Genomic DNA, 25,405 nt, shown 5'->3' with positions numbered 1-25,405 from the left:
ATATATATATATATGAGTTCAGGACGATGATGGAAACCAAGAATGCCCAGCATAGGAAAGAAAAATGGAAACCATGAATGCCCAACATAGGAAAGAAATGGAATCCATGAAATACATTCAAACAGATATCTAGGAGATTAAAAACTCTATTGAAGGTATTCACAGCAGAATGAGCCAACATGAAGACAGAAATCAGATATAGAAGACAGGATTGAGGTTAGTGACTATGAAAAGAGAGATTTCTTGAAAATAGTAAGGGACCATGAAAAAATCAATCCAGCAGCTGCTAGATAATGCAAAGAATAACATAAGACTGATAGGAGCCAACAAAAAAATAGGAGAGTACAAATGACATAAAATATAATTTTCCTTACAAAAATGTTTCACTTTTTCTTGTATGAACACCCTATTTTGTAATTACAGCTGGATAATTTTCAGAAATTTGACAAATACTGAAATTAAAGAGAATAATAATCCCACAAAATCCAATCTGCCCAGATATAACCATTTTTAATATTTTGATGTATATTCTACACAGTCATATCACAGATACTGAGCTTGCACACTTACATGCCAACTAAGGACCTAACTGCCACACAGTCCTCATAACAATAGATATATTAACATATAGTAAAATTATAAAAGCTCAAACAAAATAGAAAGGAGTAAACTCTTTGGATAAGAAAGTGACACTTGAAAACTGCCCTTTCATCTCTTGGCATTTGATGATGACTTCAAAGACAAAATGGTTTTAATGCCTAGAGATATGAACATAGGTTCTGCTTCTGCTTCCTCTTCCTCTTCTTCTTTCAATACAACTAAAAGGCTTTTAAACTTTATGAGGCAAGAAAAATTCTCTCACAGTGACAAACCTGAAGCCCAGTGTGGTAGGCACACCTGTAATCCCAGCACTTGGGAGGCTGAGGCAGGAGGATTATCATGAGTTCCAGACCATCCTAAACTACACGGTGAGTTCAAGATCATCCTGGACTACACAGTGAGACCCTATTTCAAAAGAAAAAAAATTCTAGCACTCAGGAAGCTGGAACAGGAGGACCACTGCAAATTTGAGGTCTGGGCCACATAGTGGGTTCAAGCCTGAACTACATAGCAAGACTGTCTCAAAAAAACAAACAATCAAAAAGTGTCAAACATGAATACTAAAACAATTACAGTCTTTACTAAACTTCAAAACCCTTTATGCTTATTTCCTTTTAACCAAAATGAGATAATAATGAGATATCTTAAGAATTTTCTTTTTTCAATCTTGCTATTTTGAACATATTTTCATTATGCCCAATTTCCTTTAAATTATTTTAATGGCTGCATACTTTTATGATATATATTAAAATAAAATTAATTATTACATAATATGTATTCTTTTATCATTCCCTACTTAGGGACATTTAGTGTTTTCAAAATTTCATCATCATAAACAACATTGCAACAAACATTTCAATAACAAGTCCTGTGTACATGTCCATTATTAATTTCCTTAGGATAAATTCCTAGAAATGAAATTGCTGGGACAAAATGTATCTTAAAAATGCAAGGATTTTAACAGGCTTGTGTAAAATGTCCTCCAAAATTTTAATTAGCTCTTAATAGAAAAGTAAATATAAGTTACTTAGGGAAAATGAGGATGGTTTACTGATTTTATCTATGAGCTCTCAGCTACCTAACTGAATCTTGAGATAGATCTCAAACTGGAGCAGTTGGCATGTTAAGTAAAAAAATCCACAGTTCTTAGATGAATGTTGCAAAGTATATATTGAGACTTGGGATGGGGAAGAAAACTGCTAGCAATGGCAAGTAACTGAGAAACAAGTTCTCATAGCCTCCCAAATTAATGAAAAAAATTACAGCATTTAACATCAGTGATCCTAATATCCAAAATTGCTTGAGTATGTTATTATCATATCCATTTCTTACAAGGGGAAATGTCAAAATAAACTCTGGTTGTATTGACATTTCAATGGAGAAAGATTAAATTTTAATACAACCAATAGGCCTTTCTACCTGCTCACCCCCCCCAATTCACATGCAACATTACTAACATCATTCCAAATTTGGCACCTGGGCATATGTTGTGGGTGACAGAAAGCCTAAGCCACTTGGGAAAAAATAGTTCTGCAAAATTGATGACTGAAAACACTAGGTGTGGTTTTTGGCAAAATTTCTCTAATGAAAGATGATGTATTACCTAAAACAAGAAGAGTGAAAATTTTACTACTTAGAAAACAAAAATGCCAATGTTGCAGTCAAGTGATTATCTTGACATCAAAAATTATTTTAGATCCCAGCACTCTAGACAGCTAGACGAGTAGGATCTCAAGTTCAAGGTCAGCTTAGGCAATTTAGAAATTTATCAAGACTCTATCTCAAATTAAAAAATAAAAATGGACTGGGGAGGTAGCTCACTGTGAAGGCTCTAAATTCAATCCCCTATCCAAAAAAAAAAAGTGAGATACACAATACTGCACAATTCTATGAGTTACAATGCAAATTTTTTAAAAAAGCAATCTCTAACAAATTCTTCAAACTGTTTCATTCTCATAAACCATTATCAAGTTTCCTCACCACTATGAACCATCTTGAGACAAAAAGTAAGGAAATACTATATAACTCCCTTTCCTAAAATATATAAAATTTAAAGAAGACATCGAGAATTCCAGCTAGAGAAAGCAAAACAGTCCCTATGTCCTTTAAAATTATGCAAACAAAAGATTTATAGAAAAGATAAAGTAGGAGTGTTTCATTTTGCAAGTAAATTAATAGCGCTGGCAATTTTAAAGGGTGCATTCAAAGTACTTAAATTTTTCCTAATACTGAATAAAATAGAACAGCATTTGTATTTTCCAACTCTCTAGTAATAATAATTACAGTATACCACCATCTCCAATCATTTTAAAAAATAATTCAGGACATTCTGATCCTGAAGGCAGCAGACTAAAAACTTACTTTTTTTCTTTTTCTTTTATCAAGGCAGCATTATTTTCCTAATCCTTGCAAGACAAGAAATATGCACTCCTCTTCCACTTAAACCAACTTAAGAATCTGGGAAAGAGCATAATTAATGTCACCAAAACTTGACCCTAGAAACGAGCGTCAGGGATGACATAACACCATAATGTCCCATTTCTCTAAAATGTTTATCATTTTCTCCACTTTACCACCAACTCACACAAATTGCCACAAAGAATGAGAGGGCAATACACTACTGGCATTTAGTTGTATTAAGTAAGAGCAATTATTAATTCTTCCAAATCTCGATTCAGCCTGCTCCATCCAGAGGAAAACAGCTGATTATGCTGTGTAGTGCCCCCCAGGCGGAGACATGAGCAACGTCCCTCGTGACTCTTGAAACATCTAAGTCGCGCAATAAACAACCAGGCCAGCAGGACAACCTCTCCTTGCTGGGGGTCAGCCCCGAGTCCGCAGCTGAGCAAGGAACGATGCCAGGTGTGGCCGACTTTCCCTCCGCTAAGTGGGATAGGGGGCGGGGGTGCTATTTATACCATTCCAAAATCTGGAACCTGGATGTACGGGTAGCTGTGGGTGAAAGCACGCATAACTGAAGTGGAAAAACAAAAATACTGATCATTCAACACATTATGCATTAAAAAAAAAAACTATTTGCGACTCCTTTCATTTTTCTGTTCTCCGAGAAATTTCTTCAATGAAAGAAATCTATTACATCAAATAAGAAAGCTCAGAACTTATTTGGGGGAGATGTCCATTTTGCATTCAAATGACTTTGGGGGGGGTGGCTGAAACTGAGCAAATGATGCAATTCTACAACGTAATTTAGAGGGAGCAAGGGAGGCTCTTTAATAAAGAGCCCGGGCTCTTCCACACTATTTAGCAAAATAAGCTACGCTACAACCCCTCGAGCCGGCCTCGCAGTACCCCGCAGTGTGAGCGACCATTCGCTTAACCCAGGCCTCCCCAGCTCCGCGCGCACCGCACCGCGCGTGCTCAGAGTTCATCACGACCTCTGGAAGAGTTGCCGGGACCCGAGGCCGGGGCCCCGTTAGGTGTTCAGCTGCTGCTACCTGACAGAGTGGTACAACCACGAAACTTGCTAAGCACTAAAGACAGGGACTAAAAGGTGACAGTCGCGGGGGAAAGCGCGACCCGGCCCCCTGGGGACGCCGACTGCCAGCACTCCGCCGGCCCGCCCCTTCCTGCCCAACCCCAGCCAACTGCCCCGGAGGACGGGCGAGGGCAGGGAGCATAGAGACCGGAAGAAGCGCTCACCGCTTCAACGGGTCCGACACCTCCGACTCCCCGGCTGTAGCGGAGACCTGGCCGGGCACTGCCTGCCTAGGGGCAGTCCCCGCAGGAACGCAGTCCCGGGGCATGGCCGGCGGCGCGCGGTACTCCAGAGCAGCTCCCTGCGCGCCTCTCAAGCCGCCGTACTGGCCGCTAGGATCTGGGATCTGAGCAGTGGGTCCCGCCCACCGCTGAACCAGCCAATAGGCGCCAAGCGCGGGAAGGTGGGGGCGGGGCGGAGTAAGCAGGGCCGCCCACGCCGTTCAGCCTCCTAGCAACAACTCCCCTTCCGCTATCCTCAGTGTCCACCTTCCCAGAACTGTCCTGATTTGAGGTAGCACATTCTTCGAATAAAAGTTGTGTAACAGCCTGAGACATAGGAACTGATTTTGCGGATCTTTATCTTTTTGAGACAAATATTTCTTCGTCTGCTGTTTACAGAACACCTACTTGAGGGCCAGCTACATCCCCTCCACCTCAGTAGGATGGAAGAGTGATTCGGAGACCAGTACCTGGGGAGCCCACAGCAGGCGCATTCGATATCGAAGTCCCGATGAGTGGGGACTGGATTCTGGAGGACAATAATGAAAAGGCTGTTAACCTGGAGTTCTGGTGGTCCTGACTCATCATGAAGAACAAACTCACTCTCCCTCTCTCGCCTCTCCCTAATCCCTGCTCCCCTCTCCCATCTCCCTTTTCTGACGCTAAGCAATAAGTGCAACATGGTTTAAATTTCAATCGTGTCAAAAATATATTCAATAAAATGGAAGTTTCCATCCTCCACTGCCCTGCCTTCAGTTTTCTTTCCTTTCAAGCTACCACCATTGTTGAATATCTTGCATAATTTTTGAAGACATTCTGTGTGTTAAAAAATTATATGTGTCCTGGCATCAAAATAAAGTGCTAAAGTTATATGTGTACGCACACATACTACTTTACACATTTTTGCCACTTGGCTTTTCTTCACTTAACCACTGTCTCGGATGGTTTCTGTTGCATAGCATTTCATCAAATTGTTCTTTGAACTTTTTTTGTATTTTTGTTATGATAATACCGCAGTTGGTATTCTTACTTATAGCCATTTGGCATGTGAGCAAATGTATGTTTAGGCTAAATGCCTAAGTGTTGAATGCTAGACCTTTAGGTAAGGACTTTAAAAATTCTGATAACTGCTGCCAAATTGCTCTCTGTACAGTTTGTATCAAATTATGCCCCCAATACAATGCCTATTTCAACATATCTCCCTATACAAATGCTATCTACCTCATTTTTAGATTATAAACTTCTCACTCACATCCTTTGCCTGTTTTTATTTCATTGGTCTTTTCTTTAATTGTAGGATTTTTATGTGTATAAATTAGTTGATTGTGAATAAATTATCTTTTACCCACCTTGTCTTTTGGCTTTATTTTTTGCAATAAATTATCTTTTATTTTCACAAAGTGACATTAATTGGTTTTTTAAATGTTTTTGATCTTTCTTAGAATGCTTGTCACTACCCCCAAGATCTTGAAAAAATTTTGCCATGGTTGATTCTAGTATGTTTTAGGTCTATATAGTCTATCAGTAATGCATACAATCTACAAAAGAAAACCAATATGTTATGACAAAGAACTAAATCAGAGCAAAGAATATGAATCAATAATTCTCCAAGGATGCACAAAAGCCAGTAAGCACATGGAAAGATGCTTACCATTAGAAGCCATCAAGGAAATGCAAATTAAAACCACAATAAGACATTGCTTCATACTCATTAGGATGGACATAATAAAAAGATATCTACCATAGCATATATCATATGCAGAGTATAATAAAATATATTCATCATATATAATTTAAAAGCAACAAGTGTTGACAAAAATAGACTGAATTATATCTCCCTAAAATTCTTATATTGAAGCTCTAACCCTCCAATGTGACTGTATTTGGAGATAGGGTCTTTAGGGAAGTAATTAAGATTGAGTGACTGCCTCACAAGTGCAAAGTCCTGAGTTTGATCCCTGGTACCTCCCCCCCAAAAAAAAGACTGAGTGAGGTAACAAGGGTGGGGCCCTATTCTGGTGCTACAGGTGTGCTTGTAAGAGGAGGAGGAGACACCAGGCATGTATGCACACAGAGAAAAGACCATGTGAGGACACAAGGAGAAGGCATCCATTTGCAAGCCAAAGAGAGAAATCAAACATTTTGACACCTTAATATTGGACTTCTAGTCTCTACTACTGTGAGAAAATAAAGTTTTGAAGTTTAAACCACCCAGTCCATGTCATTTTGTCTTGTTAGCCCTAGCAAATACGACAAAGGTTTAAAGAAATTGGAACCCTTGGGTGGTGGATTTAGCTCAGTGGTTCTGATACCTGCCTTGCCAGCGCAAGGATCCAAGTTCAATCCCCGTACCCCCCCAAAAAAAAGAGAAATTGGAACCCTCTAATACTGATGGCAGAAATGTAAAATGGTGCAGCTACTTTGATGGATAGTCTGGCAGTCACTCATATAGTTAAACATTGAGTTACCATATGACCCAGAAATTGCACTTTTGTGGATATACCCAAAAGAACTGAAAGGTGTCCACACAAAAACTTAATATTTGCTGGACGTAGTGCTATAGGCATGTAACCTCAGCACTCTGAGAGGGTAAGGCAGAAGGATTGCAAATTCAAGCCTAGCCTGAAAAACTCAGTGAAAGCTGGTCTCAAAATAAACAATTTTAAAAAGAACTGGGGATATAGCTCAGTGTGAAGGCCCTAGGTTCAATCCCCAGTACTGAAAGCAAAAACCCTGAATATTCATAATAGTATTAGTCCTAATGGACAAAAAGGAGCAATAACTTATATACCTATCAACTGATTAATGAATAAAGTAATGGGATATATCCATATAGTAGAAAATTACTTAGCAATAAAAAAGAATGAAGTAATGATACACTGTAACATGGACAAACTTTGACAACATTATGCTAAGGAAAGAATCCAGTCAGTAAATACTAGCCATTTTATGATTCCATATATCTCAAATGTCCAAAACAGGCCAATCTACAGAAGTAGGAAGTAGATTAGTGGCTGCCTATGGCTGAGGAAGGGGAAGGTTTGGAAGGATGAAGGCTAGGGACTAGAGAGTTTTTTGGGGGAATAATATTCTAAACTGATTGTGATGAGAATTGCACAACTCTGCAAATATACTACAAGTCATTGAATTATATACTTTTGATGGAAGAATTATATGTATATGAATTATATCTTAATAAAGGCATTAAAATCAATACCCTGCCTTCACTGGACAAAAGTTAAAGTACATGAAGTACAGAAGAAACCCAGAGCAGTAAATCATGGGGTAATTATTAACCCCACTCCAATTCTAATTGAAAATTCAAAATACAATACTGATGCAGCAGGAAAAAAATGGCTAAATTTATTAGTTGATAAAGTAAAATTATTTAGCAGAGTAACCATATTTGAGAGTACTGTAGCTAATTGAAAGATTATGAAATTACTTTTTTCATCAAATAATCTACATATGAGAATGCATTTTTTCAAAATAATCCAAATGAGAAAAATAAATTTTCCTCAATGTTTATAACACTATTTGTAGTGTAAACCAAAATAAAACTAAAAGTAACTTAAATACTAATAACTGGGAAGATATGTATTATGGTAACAAACAAAGGCTACATTAGTAAATGGGAAAGTATATGTAAAATAATGAGAAAAACAGAATACAAATTAGTTGTAGATGTGAGCATAGAGAAATAAATGTACACTATTGCATATAATAAGGAGGAAATTTAAATTTTAAATGGCACCAGGAATCCTCTTAGGGAGGTAAAATTGGCCTTGTTCGAAAAAATACCTTCATAAGCTGCTTTGGATAGAGAATGAGACTACTGTGTGAAAATATGGGTAATAGCAGAAGCCCTGGCAACACAAGAAAAACTGCTCTGCATGAAAATGAGAGAAATTTGTCTTTGTTCCGCAGAGAGAAAAATAAAGTGGTAAGAAGAGATGAATCAAGCAAGGTGACAGGAGAGACAACTCAAAAGGATACAAAATCTGTGTGTGTATTAAATAGAAGCCTAATGTGAAATCTCTAATAATAGGATGGGAAAATGGACTTTTTAAAGAAGAGGAAGTTCTGATATATACATTTAAAGCTATTTCTGCAATCTTGATTGTGTTTGCTTGTTCATTTGTTGAGACAGGTCTCATTGTGTATTCCAGGCTGACTTTGAAATCACTGTGTATCCCAGGCTGGCCTCGAACTCACATCAATCCTCCTGCCTCAGTCTCCCAAGTGCTGGGATTATAGGTGCGCACAACCATGCCTAGTTTATTTCCCCAAATTTTAAAATCTTACTAATGCTTTGTGCAAATCAGGTTTTGCCAGGCTTAGCCAGGGAAGAAGCTGAAGGTGAGGCAGGTAGAACAGTGAAAAAGATAGTACATATGGAAGCAGAGAGTTAGAGATAGAAAAGATACAAGAAAGTAAGCCTCTGAAGTTATTGCTTATCTTAGGAAGGGCTGGGGATACCTAAATTGGATGTTTGTGATGAACTCACTTAGACTTCTTTTTTTTTTTCATACCAAGGATGGAACGAGGGACCTTGCTCATGTGAGGCAGGTGACTGCACCACTGAGCTAAATCCCCAGCCCTCACTGCAGTGGATTGACTAATGGTCAACTTGTAATGCCCAGTTGAACTGAATCAGCGTGGTCTGGGCCTGGAGGATCCACCTGAAGATTGTTACCAATAGCCAGAAAAAGAGAACTGGAGGGGCATATCTTGGCTGGTTTTCTAGGAAAAGCTTGCTGTGAATGGTTTTCCTGAGGTGATCTAAGCTGTTCTCATCAGAGGAGTAGCTCAGGGCCTCGCTGTTTCTGGGAATAGCTGCTGTTTTCGTCAGAGGAACTCTGATCTTTACAGTGAGCATCAATTTCTGGCTCCAATGTGGATCCCTCAGCTTGGTGGCACAGATCCTTCATCTAACCAGCATAGATTTTCTGGCTTCCATCACTGGCCTTTGGGCCATTTTCTGGGAAGCTGCTGTTTTCGTCAGAGGAACTCTGATCTTTACAGTGAGCATCAATTTCTGGCTCCAATGTGGATCCCTCAGCTTGGTGGCACAGATCCTTCATCTAACCAGCATAGATTTTCTGGCTTCCATCACTGGCCTTTGGGCCTTCCAGGTGCAGATCCTCAATACAGTCAAGCATGAGACATTGCTGTGGGCTCTAGGCCACTGGCTGGACTCAAGACAGACAATGCCTTGGACTCTAAGCCTTTAGCTGGACTTGTTGGGAAACTGCTGGGATCCAAGACCTTGGTTGAATGTTTTGGGCTTCTAGTGTGAGGTTAATCTCTTGTACTCCTTTGCATTTGACTCTTTGTGTAATTATCATAAAATAACCTTGTTAAATTATATGTCCTGTATTTAATGTATTCCCTTGCCCAATCCTGCTGACTACAATACTCACTTAGACTGTATTTAAAAGGGAAGCGCTAGCTAAAATTTGCCTTACATAAGGATAAGAGGATAACGTGATACATGTTTTAAGTTCACAAAAGACTTAAGTTTATGAATTCTTTTAAAATTCCTATTTATTCTAACAATATGGATTTTTTTCCCACTGACAAAAACAGAGTGAGCAGAACCTGTGTAAGACCCTGCCACAGCAAACCAGTAGAAGTAATGTTTGAGTGCACTTTGGATAATGGCTGGAAGAAATGGAAACAAATATGTAACATGGAAAATTTTATGCCCACTCTCTCTTAGCAAGAAGGTTGAAAGGAGTTTAGTTAGGCCTTCCAAATTTAGAAAAATCATTCTACTACGTTGCAGTGTTATTAGAGCAAAAATATGATCAAATGTTCAAGAAGGCTGGTCTGTAAGCAGAGTTCAAAAAATGAATATATAAATGGCACTTTCAGCATTTTGAACTTCTAAACTGCCCACCTCCAGAATTCATGTCTTCCACTGACTTGGCCGGAGGAGAATTACTAACCATCCCTAATTTATAGATGGCAGGTCTGTGGCACAGGGCCTAGAAGTGTTTTTCCCAAGGTTATAGAGGAAGCCAGAGGGTGAGATGAAAATAGAACTGTACCTCATGCTCCCATGCAGGCTACATGATAACTTGTGTACTGTCAGCAAAGAGTTGAGGAATGAATGTCCTGGAGAGATTACCATAGTTTTAGGACTGAAGGAGTGTTGCTCAACAATTTTAAATGCTACTTGACAGTATCAAATGACCTATGCATTCCTATAAACAGAAACATTCTGGGCATATAAGCAAAAGTGTCAAAGAATAAAATCTATCTTTGACAACTGAACAAATTTTTAAATGTGCAGTTCTGTTGTTAGGAAGTCACTACTTGTGTAATGCTTTAATTTCTAGATCCTTCCCCTCCAAAGATTAAGCTTCCAAATAGCAATTCCTGGGCTATGTATATAGCTCAGTGGTAGAGTACTTGCTTAGCATATTCGATGTGAAGCCCTGAGTTCCATCCCCAGCACCACACACACAAAACAAGCAGCTCCTCAACATTGTAACATCAGTAAGCTTACAGGATTATACAGATATATCTGTATGTTTTCATAAGTACAGGATTTTCTGGAGCTTTACTCTTTCATAGATAGCTTTCTCTAAGTTTCCTCACTGAATTAACAGAAGTACAAAATAGAATGATAGTTTGAAAGGTAGAGCTCACAGCTCAGCCACTGAATTTATGTCTCCAGGTACCCGGGCCATGGAGGAATTGCTCAGGTAGCTGTTTGCTTATACCCTGTATGTTTTCATAAGTACAGGATTTTCTGGAGCTTTACTCTTTCATAGATAGCTTTCTCTAAGTTTCCTCACTGAATTAACAGAAGTACAAAATAGAATGATAGTTTGAAAGGTAGAGCTCACAGCTCAGCCACTGAATTTATGTCTCCAGGTACCCGGGCCATGGAGGAATTGCTCAGGTAGCTGTTTGCTTATACCCCAGAGATGTTAGAAATGTGTTAATCTCACTTTCAGATAGATTTTTTACAATTAATTTTATCTGTACACATTAAATATGTATATAGTGACCACATTTACATTCATCATAGGAATTTGTACCTATACATAATATAACTTGTTCTTTTTTCAACCATCCCCCTCCCCTCCCTTCAACCTCTCTTCCCTTCCTATTTACAAAGCTTTGTTTCTATTTTTTCCTTCCATTCTCTTTTTTTTCCTTTTACCTTCCTTCCTTTCCCTCTCCTCCTTCCCTTAATCCCCTTCCCGTTTGAACATTTTCTTCCTATTTCCCAATATCTATTATACATTTTGGTCCTTATTTACACTTTCGGTTTCTCACACCAGAGAAACAATGCAATATTTAAACATGTGTGTCTAATTTATTTCATTTAAGAGTCACAGAGTACATCAGATAGATTTTTTTAAATGACGACCAGGTGAGGTGGGCTAGTATTTTCTAAATATACAGTAAAAGAGAAAGTGATGAGTCCAATAACTACTCCTCAGTAAGCTATTACTCAACTAGTAAAAGTAGTGGAAGCCAAGCCCTTATCTATAGCATAACATGGTATCAGAAAGCATCTTACAAAGGTCCCATAAAAAGCACGAACTACAGAAGTACCTGAACAAAATGTGTGTTGAAAGTTTCCACCAATAAAGTCAGGTTTTTTGGAACATTATCCTTTACAGGCAATATTTTATCAATACTTCACAGGGTCAGTAGTTTATCTGGGTTACCCCTCTGCTTCTTTCCAAACATGTTCTGTTTTGCATCCTAGATTTTTTCTTGTTTATTTATATATATATATATTTTTTTTTATTTTTTTTTTTTTTTTTTTTTTTTTATTTTTTTTTTTTTTTTTTTTGAGATCCAGTGATCTTGCTATGGAATTCAGGCTGGCTTTGAACTCACTATGGAGCTCAGGTTGGCTTTGAACTCACAGCATTCCTCCTGCTTCAGCCTTATGAGTACTGGGATTACAGGTGTGTGCAACCAAGCCTAGTTTCCCCTGAATGTTTGCACCCCCTCAGTATGGTGAAGCTGTCATGCTGGCCTTTGTATATGTTGGCCTCACCTACACCATGCTCCCTCATCTGATTACCTAGGAAATTCCAGTCACCACTCAGATCCTGCCTACTCCAAGGAGGATGGCCTGACTCTCTAGGTAAACTCCAGCTCCTTCTCCAGGACTCCATCTCTCTGGGTGTGCCCTGACCCAAGACACATATCATATTGCAAACAGTGGGCTCTGTCCTGTACCTGCTTTTTCTGTAGGCATCCCTTCTTGCCTCCATGCCCCTTGCCCCTTACCCTCCACGCCCTACACTGCTCTCCACATCTTTTTCCTTTTTCACCTCCAATCTGCCAGTCTCCACCTTCACTAGTCCTGGCACTTTAAAGGCTGAGGTCACCAGGCCTCCTTGCAGATCTCTGCCCTCCTTGGATCTCAGCTGGCATATTACCTGGCTCAGCTTCCTCCTTAAATGTCTCCCTCTCTCAGTTTCCATGAGATGAACTCCCCACTTCCCAGAATGGTGCTGGCCTTCCTATTCTGAGGTATCTCCAGCCCATTCCTCTGCTGTCTCTTGAGCACCTCTTGTGCCACCAATGCCCAGTGTCGCCATGTCCAAGGAAGCTCTTCCCTACCCCTACTCCTGGGTGAACATACAGATGAACCCCATCTACCAAGTCCCCAGAGAGTCCTCCCCTCTATTTTGCCTTGCCAAGCAGTCCCCATCCCACTCTTACTCCACTTTTTAATATCCTCATCCCCAGCCTTTCTCTCTGCTGCTGCTGCTGCTGCCTGAGCTAAGCCCTATCTATACCTGAACCCCTATAGTCTCCTTGTCCCCTTCTACTCAGGTGTGCTTTTGGGACCATCCCCACACAGTGCTATGCAGAGTTTGTTGCAAATGCCAGATGACAGACCTCACCCAAGACTTACCAATCAGAATCTACATTTGAACAAGACCCCCAGGAGACTCACCTGCACTTGGAAAGTTAAGAATTACTGTCAGGGAAAGAAATAAGGGTGGGGGTGTCGCTGTCAGAGCCATGTCTCAACCTTTAGCCAACCCTAACAGATTTGATAATCCTGTGCCCTGGATGTTTTCTTTTGTTTTGTTTTTTTGAGGCAGGGTCTTGCCATGTAGTTCAGGCTGACCTTGAAATCACTATGTAGCCCAAGTTGGCCTCAAACTCACAGTGATCCTCACTTCATCCTCCCCAGTGGTGGGATTAAAGGCATGAACTACCACGCCTGGCTGGATTTTTATTTGAATCCTAGTTTAGCAATTTCCATGTGCACAGTTACAACATATGGACTATTTTAATTCATTCATGAATTCATTTACCTACCAATATTTTTGTCACTATATGGGATATAAGCTCTCCCTGCCCTAATAAGGCTACTTTTGAAAAGGAAAATAGCCCCAGTGACAAACACAATGTAAGAATGTATGAAATAAGTACTAAAAGTAGGATTTGGAGTGAGAAATAATCAAATTCAAATCCATCTACCATGTATTAGCTGAGTGACCTTGGTTGAATTACTGAACCACATTGCATTCCAGTATCTTCATCAAGAAGAATGAACATGGCAACTATCTCTCAAGACACACCTCAGTGATCCTGGTATCCATGCCATGTGACTCTCTTGTCTTGAATGTGAACTGGACCTAGAGATTTGCTTCTAACAAAAAGAATACAGAATCTCCTCGATTTACAACAGCATATATTTTGATAAGCCCATCATAAGTTTAAAACATTGTGATTAGAAAATGCACATTATACACCCAATCTACAAATGCCATAGCTTAGCAACACAGTGCACTGTAGAGGGTCAGTTGTTTAACCCATCTGGTTGGTGGCTGTGGACGTAGAAGATAGATGCCACTGCCAGCATGGCGAGAGAGGATCCTATCATGTATCGCTAGCCTGGGAAAATTAAAAATTCAAAATACAGTTTCTACTGAATGCATACTGCTTTCACACCATTGTAAAGTCAAAAAATTGTAAGAACCATCATAGGATTGGGACCATCTGTACTGCAAAGGTGATGGAATGTCACTTCCATGATGAGAATACAAAGACTTGGGCCAGGGATTTAGCTCAGTGGTTCTGCCGCCTGCCTTGCAAGCACAAGGACCAGAGTTCGATTCCCGGAACCTAAATAAATAAATAAATAAATAAATAAATAAAACAAAGACTTACTTCCATTTTACCAGATTTACTCTATTACATTCTTGGCTTATATGCTTCAGTGAAGCAAGCCACCATTTAGAAAGCCCCATGTGGAAGGAAATGGGAAGACCTCTAGCCAATAGCCAGTGAGGAACAGAATCCTCCCAACAACCATGTGAGTGAGCTGGGAAGCAAATCCTTCCCCAGATGAGGTCTGAGATGACCACAGCTATCAAAGGTACTTTGACTGCAGCCTGTGAGTGACCCTGAAGCAGAAGACATAGATAAGCCATCCCAGAGTCCCAACTCTCAGAAACTATGACAATTGGTACTTTGATTCAAGCCCTGTGGGAAGCCAGCCATGGCCCATTGGCTTTTTGAAAGATAACATTTGTTCCTCTTTAAGGACTGCACGTGTTAAACTAGTTTCTGACCCTGCACGAGAGAAACTCGGATAGCCAAAGATCTGTAGGAGTCAGGTACTTCCTGTTAAAGATCTGACGTTAGCTGTAGGAGTCAGGTGTTTCCTGTTGATGTGCCTTTAAAAGGGTGATGCTTGTTTGCAATAAACGTCGCCTTGATCAGACTCTTGGCGTCCTTCCTTTCTCTCTGCCCCATCTCTACCCCGCTGCTCTTTCAGGTTTGAGACACTGCTGGACAGTGCTCTGCGTCGCCAGCTTGCGACAAAGCCCCTAGATTTTGAGGTATAATTTGTTACACAGAAGTAGATACCATGTTCTTTGAAGAACTATTGTGGGAATTAGAATGCATATAAGGATTAGAAAGATGATGATGATGTTGATGACGATGACAATGATAATGATGACAACAGGGGACCTAGATAAGCTCAAATTAAGGCTCAGAAACTGGCAAAAGTGCTACTATTTTAAAGAAAATATTTTTAGTTCTTGAATCCCTGAGGAGCACAGAGATGAAGCCATGGGAAACAAAGTATTGCTTTTCTCAATCAGTTCCAAATTGTTCAACTGTGATAGAAAGGAGCTTGTAAGCTAAACAGCAGTTAGGGATTTGTGAAACTTGGTGAAGGAGAAATTGTTTGGGTCCTAGGTGACAAAGTTTGACAGAGATTTGGGAAGAGCGTTGTTCTCTCACTTTTGCTCAGACTGGAACATAGCTATTACCATATTTGTGATTGGTTGGTGAACAATAAGAAAAAGAACATAGTAAAAGAACATGTGTATTTGATTCTGTACAGCTTCTAAGAAGGGAAATCAAGGACCTGTAACACCAGAAACCAATGAAACTTGACAGTATAAGCATCTTAGAGATATGCAGAATTTTGACAGGCAAAGAAAGGAAATAAAGCATTCGCAATCAAGGGAACAGCATCACAAACATTCAGAGATGTGAGTGAAAATCATTTTCTTAAGAAAAAGCAAGTAATCTTGCTTGACTAGAAAAAGAAGCACAAACAAGTTAATTCTGCAACTAACTCTGCGTCAGTCTCTAAAGCAAAGATTCTCAACCTAAGAATCATTGTCATCTCTAAGAGTTTTTGTTTACGTGGTAATATCTCTTGAATATTTACCGCATTAGAAATTAAAACAAAATTTTAAATATTTAGTTTGCATTCATCTAAAATAACAAAATAAACTCATTACATGTTAACATAAATAACACATTTTTTATTAAAAAATAAATATTGCTTGCTAAACACAAAAAAATAGGTGAGAAGAATGGCATTCTTTTACATTCTTGAAAATCTTTTATGCCTGTATTAATAGAAGACAGCTGGATGTTCATATTTGTTTCTTTGTCAATCTGTTACAATATCACACATCACATTGCCTCTAGAAAAGTGGATGATACACTTATGAGAATGAAAAAAACCAAATAATGTCTTCTTATTATGAAAATAGTTTTGATCTCCCAGACCTTCTGAAAGAAATTTCCATAAATTCCCAGGGGTCTCTAGATCACACTCTGAAAAACTGCTGCCCCAAGCCAGTTGTAGTGGTATACATCTATAACCCCAGCACTCTGGGAGGCTGAGACAGGAGGATCACACGTTTAAGCACAGGCTGGGCAATTTAGCAAGACCCTGTCTCAAAATAAAAAATAAAAGGAAGGCTGGAGATACAGCTCAGGGCAAAAGCCCTGCTGAAAGGCCTCAGTAGGGCCAAAAATAAAACTGCTGTTTTAGAGAAAAAGCAGTATATACTACTGAGAGAAAAAGTCGGAGTTCACAAATGTACTATGATGACAGTGATAACAATAATAATAGCTACTGCTTATTAGGTGCTCACTATATGCTACTCTAAGTACTCACAAAAACCTAAGAAGTGATTACAGTCATTCTTTACAGATGAGGAAACTAAAGGCAAAGACGGTAAGTAACTTGCCCAAGTCGACACAGCTCATCCGTAGTGATGAAGAGCGACAAATGCAGGCAGCTTGGCTCCAAACCTTTCTCCTAACCAATGCACCCCTCTGCTCACTAAGGGACAAAGGCTTTGCAGTAAACTGACAAAGGCCCGAGTCATCCCATTCACCCACTCTTTCTCCCTCCTCTCCCTGCTATTTCAGATTTCAATGCTCTTTCTCTTTCCCTGCCCAGTTAGGGAATTCATGTTTCTTTTCACTCTGTAGTAAGTCCTTGTTCACTGCCTGTTGTTCATTATTCCAACTCCAAGAAAACTGCTCTCTCCAAAAGCACTAATGACCTTATAAGGATTTAATGGTCCATATTTCTCTTGCTCTTGGAGATATGGGATATTATTGATCACTTTCTTTTTCCTTAAAATTCTCTACTATCTTAGTTATTTTAACATCAGACGGTTTTGTTTCTTTTACCATCAATTTGATAATTTTATCTCAGAAAAATATTTATGGGGATCTTCTTTTTTTCTTTTTTCGTTTTTTGTTTGTTTTGTTTGTGACAGGGTCTGGCTATGTAGTTCAAGCTGGCCTTGAACTCACTATGTAGCCCAGTTGGCCTCAACCTCCTGAGTGCTAGGATTATAGGCATGTACCACCGTGCCCGGCTATGGGGAATCGTCTTGGCTTGTTCTTTAAACATCTTCATTTCCCAGTGTTTGGTCCTCAGCCCTTCTTTTGCCTCATTCTGTAACTTCTTCAATTGCCAAACTGTTCACTTCTATGGCTTTCATTATTAAATATATATTCTTGACACAAAGATATTATGGTCCAATGCTATTATATGTCCAGAGTATGCCCAGACATTTCTTTGCTTACCTCAAGGTCAATAATTCCAAATCCTAACCTATCATCTCTCTCTTCAAACTGGCCCATTTTCCTCTGGTCAATGACATAGGAATTATACTACTATCCTTTGTGGGCAAACACTTGCAAATCATCCCAGACTTTTTTCACCTGTTTCATGGTTCTACTGGAACCTCTGAAACATTTGTAAAATCTGTCTTTCTCCATCTCCATTGCTACTACCCTATTTCTGGGCTTCTTCTTCCTGTCTGGATTATTATACTAGCCTTATTATTAGTTCCCTTTCTTCTATTCATTCACAGTGGCCAAATAACTATTTTGCACAATTTTAGGGATCATTGTTACTTCGTCTCCTGTCATGTTGGTGCCCCACAGAGTTGGGCACCCTTGAGGATTTCTATTGCACCATTGTTGAATCCCATGGTTACTTCATAGCTGGGAAGCACTCCAACAGCTCTCCATTTCCTTCAGGAAACTCAAACCCAGTAAGGTGTCCTAGTTTTTATGGCAGGATGACAAACTACTTTAAGGTTAATGGTATAAAGCAACCACCATTTTATTAGATTCATGAATTCTGTGGGTCAGAGATTTGGAGAGTACAGAGATTTGGAAAAAGATGAATGCTGTCTTTTCTTTGGTATTTAGGGCCTTATTTGAGAATATTTCTGAGGGTGGTGATTGGGATCATTGGAAAGCTCATCAACTTACTTGTCTGGTATATGGGCACAAAGGAGATTAGTATTTTGAGCCAGAGCACTTGGGTACATGTAGCCACTCATTGTAACTTGATGACCTTGGAGTAGACAGATTTCTTACATGAAGCTTCAGAGTTCTAAGTGCAAGCACTCCAGTGAATGAGATAAAATTACAACACCATTTATGACACCCTCTGAATTCACAGTGTCACTTCTGCCACATTTGGTTGGTAACAAGTAAACCTGTCTAGGTGCAAAAGGAGAGAGCATAGACTTTATCCCTCGAAGAGGCCTCTTAAAAAAGTATTTAAGTCACACTCTAGATAATCAAGAGATATTTTGTACCTACAAACCCAGCTTTCCCACTTGTCACCTCTCCTAACCTCTGTGATCCTAGCAGCTCCCTTCTGTACAAATTGCTTCCTCCAAATGCACAGTCCTACACTTTCTTTAAGAGTTAGTAAGGGTCACCAGGCATGGTGGCACATGCCTGTAATCCCAGCACTTGGGAGGCTAAGGCAGGAGGATCACTGTGAGTTCGAGAACAGCCTGGGCTACATAGTTACATAGTGAGTTCCAGGTCAGTCTCAACTACATAGTGAAACCCTGTCTCAAAAAAAAAAAAAAAAGAGAGAGAGAGAGAGAGGGTCATTTGTGGAAGGAAGAGTTGGCAAGCATAAATTAAAAAGAATCCTATAAACTTTCAAGCAGGAAAGCAAGTACATTTGAAAGAAGTTAAACCAGCCAGGAGTGGTGGCACACACTTGTGATCCCAGCACTGGCATGGCTGAGGCAGGAGTGTTGCCATGAGTTCCAGGCAGCCTGAACTACATGGTGAATTCAGGCCAGCCTGAACTTCATTTTGAGATCCTGCCAATCAATCAATAAAATAATAAAACAAAAAATAAAGGAGATGAACTATATTTCTGAAATGGCAAAAGAACAGAGAAAGATCACTCACAGCAGAATCCAGAAACAGACATAAGAATATGCCCAAGAAATAGACACAAGGCCCTAAAATTTAATGTTTAATATATGGGTAGCTTTTCAAATCAGAGAGAGAAAAAATACATACCCAAGGAGCCATCCAGGAGTCAACTTCATATAGTAGATATGGGAAAAGGAGAAATTCTTCCAAGTATCCCTCAATTCCCTGAGTCATTAACTCTGCACATACTACTCCTACCTTCGGTCTTGCCCATGTCCTTCACTGTGCTTTACTTTAGTCTCTGCCTGGGGCTCCTGAAAAACTTCCTCCCACAGTTTCTGCTCCTTCAGTTTCCACACCACCAATACATAGGACAGCTCTAGTGTGCAGTATGTGATTTTACTAAAGGATTAAGAAATTATAACATAAGGATGGAGAACTTCAGAGCTGTATGCCAAATATTATTTTCCCCCAGAAATTAGCTATGAGGGTCACTTAACATGTAAACAATGTTATTTAATGTACATAGACTTACTGAGTACCCTATGAGTACCACTGACAGTTCTAGATGCCAGGGATAGATAGGATGATGTAGTAGATGGTATTGTGGCCTTACCCACATACCTCAGGCCCTTACCACTGTGTTATAGTCATCCCACTTCCAACTACTGTTATTTGTATCTCTTTGTTGATTTTCATCAACAATTAGAACATGACATGTCAATGGGTAGGTGGACTCACTCAGCAAGAAGTAAGTAAGAATTACTATACCCTAGAAGCTGCCTTTATTTGGTAACTGATAGGAATTGATATGGTAGCACTCCCTTGCCTGTGGAGAAAACACTTTAACAGCCCTAATGGATTCATGAAATTCTAGATAGTACCAAACCCTGTATATACTACAGTGGCTTTTAAAATATGTATATACATGATAAAATTTAATTTATAAATTAGGTACAGTAAGAGGTAAACAATAATAAAATAAAACAGCCATAACAACATATTGTAATAAAATTGCCAGCATTACTACTTTTGTGCTTTGCAGCCATTATTAAATAAATAAAGTTCACTTGAGCACTGTAGAAGACCAGCTTGAAAATGAACTGAGTAGGCTTTAGATATTATTGATTTACTTTATGAATTTGGCTATTGATTAAGATTATGAGTCACTCCAAGGCCTAAGTGTGAACTGCTAATTGACCTCTCAACTGGTATACAAAGATGGACTCCCCTATGCCAACAGTTACAATTGAGGTCTCAATTATCAATGAAATTGTGTCATCTCTATAACAAGGAAACACTGCAGCTGAGGAATTACGACTCTGTGCAACCATTCTCTAAGATCAAATGTTAGTTAGATAATGCAAGTGGCTTGTTAGCTATGACCTGCAAATTAGCACACATTACTTGTTAACTGTGACCTGACCTTCACAAGTATACATAGTTACTCCCTTTTTCCATGCCTGGCTCATTGAGTGCATTAGTTCTGTTCCCTACATCTGCCTTCACACTCCCTTGCTATGTTGTATAGTCATAAATACTGACCAATCCAGGCCTCATGGTATTAGCCAGGACAGAGCTAAGATCAGGGATGGCTAGCCAGGAGAGAGATACAGATCAACTCCCAGCCCTCCAAGTAATAAACTATCATTCGTTATTCTTTACTTATTGTTCTTTGTATATTATTCTTTCATCTCCTACTGTCCCTTCATTAGGTGACTGGGCATCCCCCAGTGACTGATCAGGCTGTCAATCTGACAACTGGTCGGCCTATAACCTGACAGAACACAAGCCCTTCAATACCTCAACAGTGCATCTGATAAGCAAGACAGTTACTAAGCGACTAACAGGCAGATGACACATACAACATGGATATTCAGGATCAAGGGATGACTCATATCCTGGGAAGGATAGAGAAAAATTTCATGCTACTTAGAATGGTGCACAATTTAAAACTTAAAAATTGGTGGGTTTTTAAAAATTTTTGCATTTAACATTTTTGGACCACAATTGACTGTAACTGAAACAAAAGAAAGCAAAACTGCAAAAAATGGGGAGCACCATCTCAGCAAGCAGAGCCCTCACAGTGCGTTTTTTCAGGCCCAGAGTTCCTCTGAAGAATCAAGCTCTGGTCACCCACAAGAGTAGTAATGTTCTTATTATGCATCCTTTATTGACAGCCTTCTCATCTTTGTCACTTCTCTATTCTCTTACTGGTATTTCCTAGGATCATAGCCCATGTAAACATCTGCACTCAAATTTTTGTCTCAGATCTGCTTCTGGGAAGACACAAACTTAGATGGTTAAAACACAGTTTTAGAAAAATGTCCTTCCTCATGAAGAAGATAAACAATAAATAAGTAAATAAATAAATGTGAAATGAAAACATGCTATGAAAAAAAATGAAAGGGAGTAAGAAAAAGTGAGAGTTCAAATAAGGAAGGAAACACCATTTAGGTAGGGTAGGCAAGGTAATTTTTTTATTTGAGGAGGTGATATTTAAGAGAGGCATGAATGAAGTGAGGGAGTGAGACTTGTGAATGTCTAGCAGAATACTCTTAGACAAGTACCTGAAATAGAATGAGTTTTATATGTTTCCTCTTCACCAGCTACACACTCCTTTGTTGATATCCTCCAGTCCCATGGGTTTAAATACTATTTACAGACTTTTAACTCCCATAGTCACATCTCTAGCCTGTACGAGAACCTTTTCCTAGAATCCATACTTGTAAATCTAATTAACTATCTCTCTTTGGATGTCTAACAGACATCTCAAATAACAGGTCAGAAACCTAAATCCTGATTTTTTCCCTTCAAACTTCCCCCACTTTTGCAACTTTATTCTTCTAGTCTCTTAGGTCAAAATTACTGAGATTATATTTGATTCATCTCATTCACTTTTCACTTCCAGTCCAGCAGCAAACCCTGTTGGCTCTGCCTTCAAAATATACCTAGAATCCAGTCACTTTGTACCACCTTTGCTGCTGTCATCTTCGCACAGGCCAACATTACCACTAGTCTTACTGATCTTCCTTAACCTTACCACAGTTTATTATCACTTGGCTGAAGAGATTCTTATACAATGAAATCAGATAATCTCATTCATAGTAAAAGCCAAACTTCTTGGGTAGGGAATTTACTCAGCGGTTCTGCCACCTGCCTCACAAGTGCAAGGTCCCAAGTTCGATCCCCGGTACCAAAAAGCCAAACTTCTTGCAAGAGGCTATATCCATCGCCCACTGCTCTCCTTTACTTCATAAATAGCCATGAGACTTTTTTCTTTTCTTTTTCTTGAACATAGAAAAAGCAAGTATCCTATCTCCAAAGCTTTGCATTTGCTTTTCTCTCTCCTTGGAATGTTTGTCCCCTAATTAGCCAGGAGGGTAGTTCTGCTTCCTTCACATATTTGCTCAAATATCACCTTTGCATTGATTCCTCCTTGCCCAGTGCATATGGTTGCATATCTGGCCAACAGGACAAGTGGAGACTGAAATACAGCCTCAGTACATGACACACAGTGGTCACTGAATAAACATTGAATAAATAAATGACTAAACAAAATGAACTATTAAACCAGACACACGTGACTCCTAATGTGGTATGCTCATGAAGAGGACAAGAGTATTTCTTAACGTCAACTCCTGTGCTCTCACACTGATGTCATTATAGAGCCTAATAGTTCCTTTCTTCTTCCTCCTTTTACAGATTGTGCCCATGCTGACTTGCTGAGAAAAGGAAGCCTGGTGGCTTTTTAGGGCCTTTCCTTAGTGGTCTGAAGACTTAGCTGAAGCTGTGGGGATTGCTCTACTGTTCTTAATGGCTGGATTACATTCTTAGCTCAACAGCAAACCTCCCTTGATTTCTACATGAGAACAATAAAAAAAAATGGGTCGCATTATCCTTCAGAAATGTTTATTATTGCAAACTGAGCTATTAGGGCAACTGGTAGCCATCTGGGGGAAAAATTCATTGGATCCCATCTCAATTAATTAATTAATTTTACACTTAAATATAAAAAAATTGAAACTGATACTAAAAGAAAACAGTGCATGTCGGTATCAATGGGAGAGATATTTTTCTCTCTCTTTCTCTCTCTCTCTCTCTCTCTCTCAAAAAACAGATAAATCACAAAGGAGTCAGCTAGATGTGGTGATGCCTGCCTGTGGTCCCAGCTACTCAGGAGGCTAAGCAGGAGAGCGACTTGTGCCAAGACGAGATCAGCCTGGGCAACAGAGCAAGACCTCATCTCAATCAATCGATCAAAAAGGACTGATAAATTTGTGCTAAGTAAGAATTTAAACAACTTATACATAGGCATTTATGAAAAAAATACAAGTTGGTACATTACACAGAAAAACAAGAGAATTATTAGCACAAATTCTTTAGATGGTTACTATTTTGTAGGAGGGTAATACAGCAATTTTACTTCATTAAACTATCCCAAAGAATAAACAATAAATTTTTCTAAAGATATATTTGTAAGGATGTTACTTGTTATGTTTTCATATTGTAACTAATAAAAGTTTATTAATAGAAAATTAGTTAAATAAATTATGACATACAATCAATGGAAACATGCAGCCAATGGAAGTCTATGCATATTTTAAAGATAGTCTAGATATATTAGCATGAAAAAATACCCATAATATTTTTCAAATATGAAAAAAAACCGCAGAACATTGTGCATGCAGTATTTCCACCTGTGCATAGATATGTAGAGTGAGGTATAGAGAAGGAAACAAAAATAGGAGTTGTCTCTGGATTATGATATTCCAGGACATTTTTGCTACTCTTTCTTACAGTTTTCTAGATCATTGGATATTTAGCAATACAAAGAATCATTCTGTTAGTAAGACACTTTTTAGTTTTTAAAATTTGAAAAATATATGATATTCATTAAAACTAAAAATAGCATATCCCTGTTGCCCCAGGATTTCCTTATAGCCCTACATTTATGATACTCTTTTCCCTCTTCTCATTCTTTACCTCAAACTCATCCTGTCCTATCTCCTATCTCACCCTTGCTCAGACAAAACATGCTTCTCCTTCAGAAGCCTTGATCATCAGCTTTAGGAGTCTCAGGAGGACAGGACAATTATCTTCACTTTTGAGATGAACTATTTAGAGCTAGAAAGAGAGATGAGGATCATGCCAAATTACCATACAGCAAGTTAATACTAGAAGTATTCATGTTAGAACTCGGGCCATCTAATAATTCAGCAAATATTCTATTAAAAATGTATTTGGTACTATTACATATGCTTGCCATGATGTGAAAGTGTAGAAAAATTACCACAATCAAGAAATTTATACTGGGACACAAGATTTATACATATATTGGGTTGGGGATATAGCTCAATAGTAGGATACTTGCCTACCATGCACAAGGCCCTGGGTTCAATTCCCAGAACCCACCCCCCCAAATACTCAGGTTTATACACATGTAACACTAAATAGGTATCATAGGCTCAACATGTTCATTTAGACCAATAAAATGTACAAATAGCATCTGCCATGAAAAACTGAGGAATTTCCAGGCTTTCCTAGTCCAATATTGGAAAACCTCAAAGAAGAAGCTTGAAATGATTTAGATGATTAAACGATTTGGAAATTTACCTCCTTAAGGCAAAGGGACAGGCAGATACTATGAAGACTCACAGTTTATACCATTCCTATTTGTACATCCTCCCATGCTTCATAAAATTTGAAATTCTTTGTAACTCTTATTTATATCTTTATCTTTTCCACTCACTGTGTGTTCTTCCAAGACAGGAGCTATTCACATTCACCAGTGAGCCCCCAGCAGCAAGTTCAGCTGTCGCATCAAAAAGAGTTTTTAGACAGATGTTGAATGAAGGGATGAGTGGAATGGATAAGGTAGCATCTTCTAGGTTTGAGCCCTTCCTGTTCTTACCTCTCTACTAACACTTCTAACATTCACCATATAGGTGAGAATAATCTGTATGTCATTTGCCAGGATATAAGATGTAGATAAGTGCTGGGGAAGTGACAAATTAGAGCCGTCCTACCTGTTTTCCCGGGCCCTGAAATATGTCTCTGTCAAGGGCTCCCTGACAGAGGCACTCTCCCTCCCTCCCTCTCTCCCTCTCTCCCTCCCTCCTTC

General features: G+C 39.1%; 1 protein-coding gene across 4 annotated transcripts in view; it reads right to left on the bottom strand.

Annotated features, from left to right (window-relative positions):
• Window positions 1-4,362, bottom strand: part of Znf638 (zinc finger protein 638) — a 131,512-nt gene extending 127,150 nt beyond the window's left edge. For all 4 annotated transcript variants that reach the window (XM_010609630.3, XM_010609632.3, XM_010609631.3 and 1 more), the window contains exon 1: window positions 4,261-4,362. The gene's annotated coding sequence lies outside the window, so the exon portion shown is untranslated. The remainder of the gene's footprint in view (window positions 1-4,260) is intronic.
• Window positions 4,363-25,405: the final 21,043 nt, after the last annotated feature.

Source organism: Fukomys damarensis, unplaced genomic scaffold, assembly GCF_012274545.1.
Source record: "Fukomys damarensis isolate Sample0158 unplaced genomic scaffold, DMR_v1.0_HiC HiC_scaffold_2, whole genome shotgun sequence".
In the NCBI taxonomy this organism is placed as follows: domain Eukaryota; kingdom Metazoa; phylum Chordata; class Mammalia; order Rodentia; family Bathyergidae; genus Fukomys; species Fukomys damarensis.
Note: the sequence above shows the minus strand (reverse complement) of the source record. Positions and strands in the feature narration are given on the sequence as shown.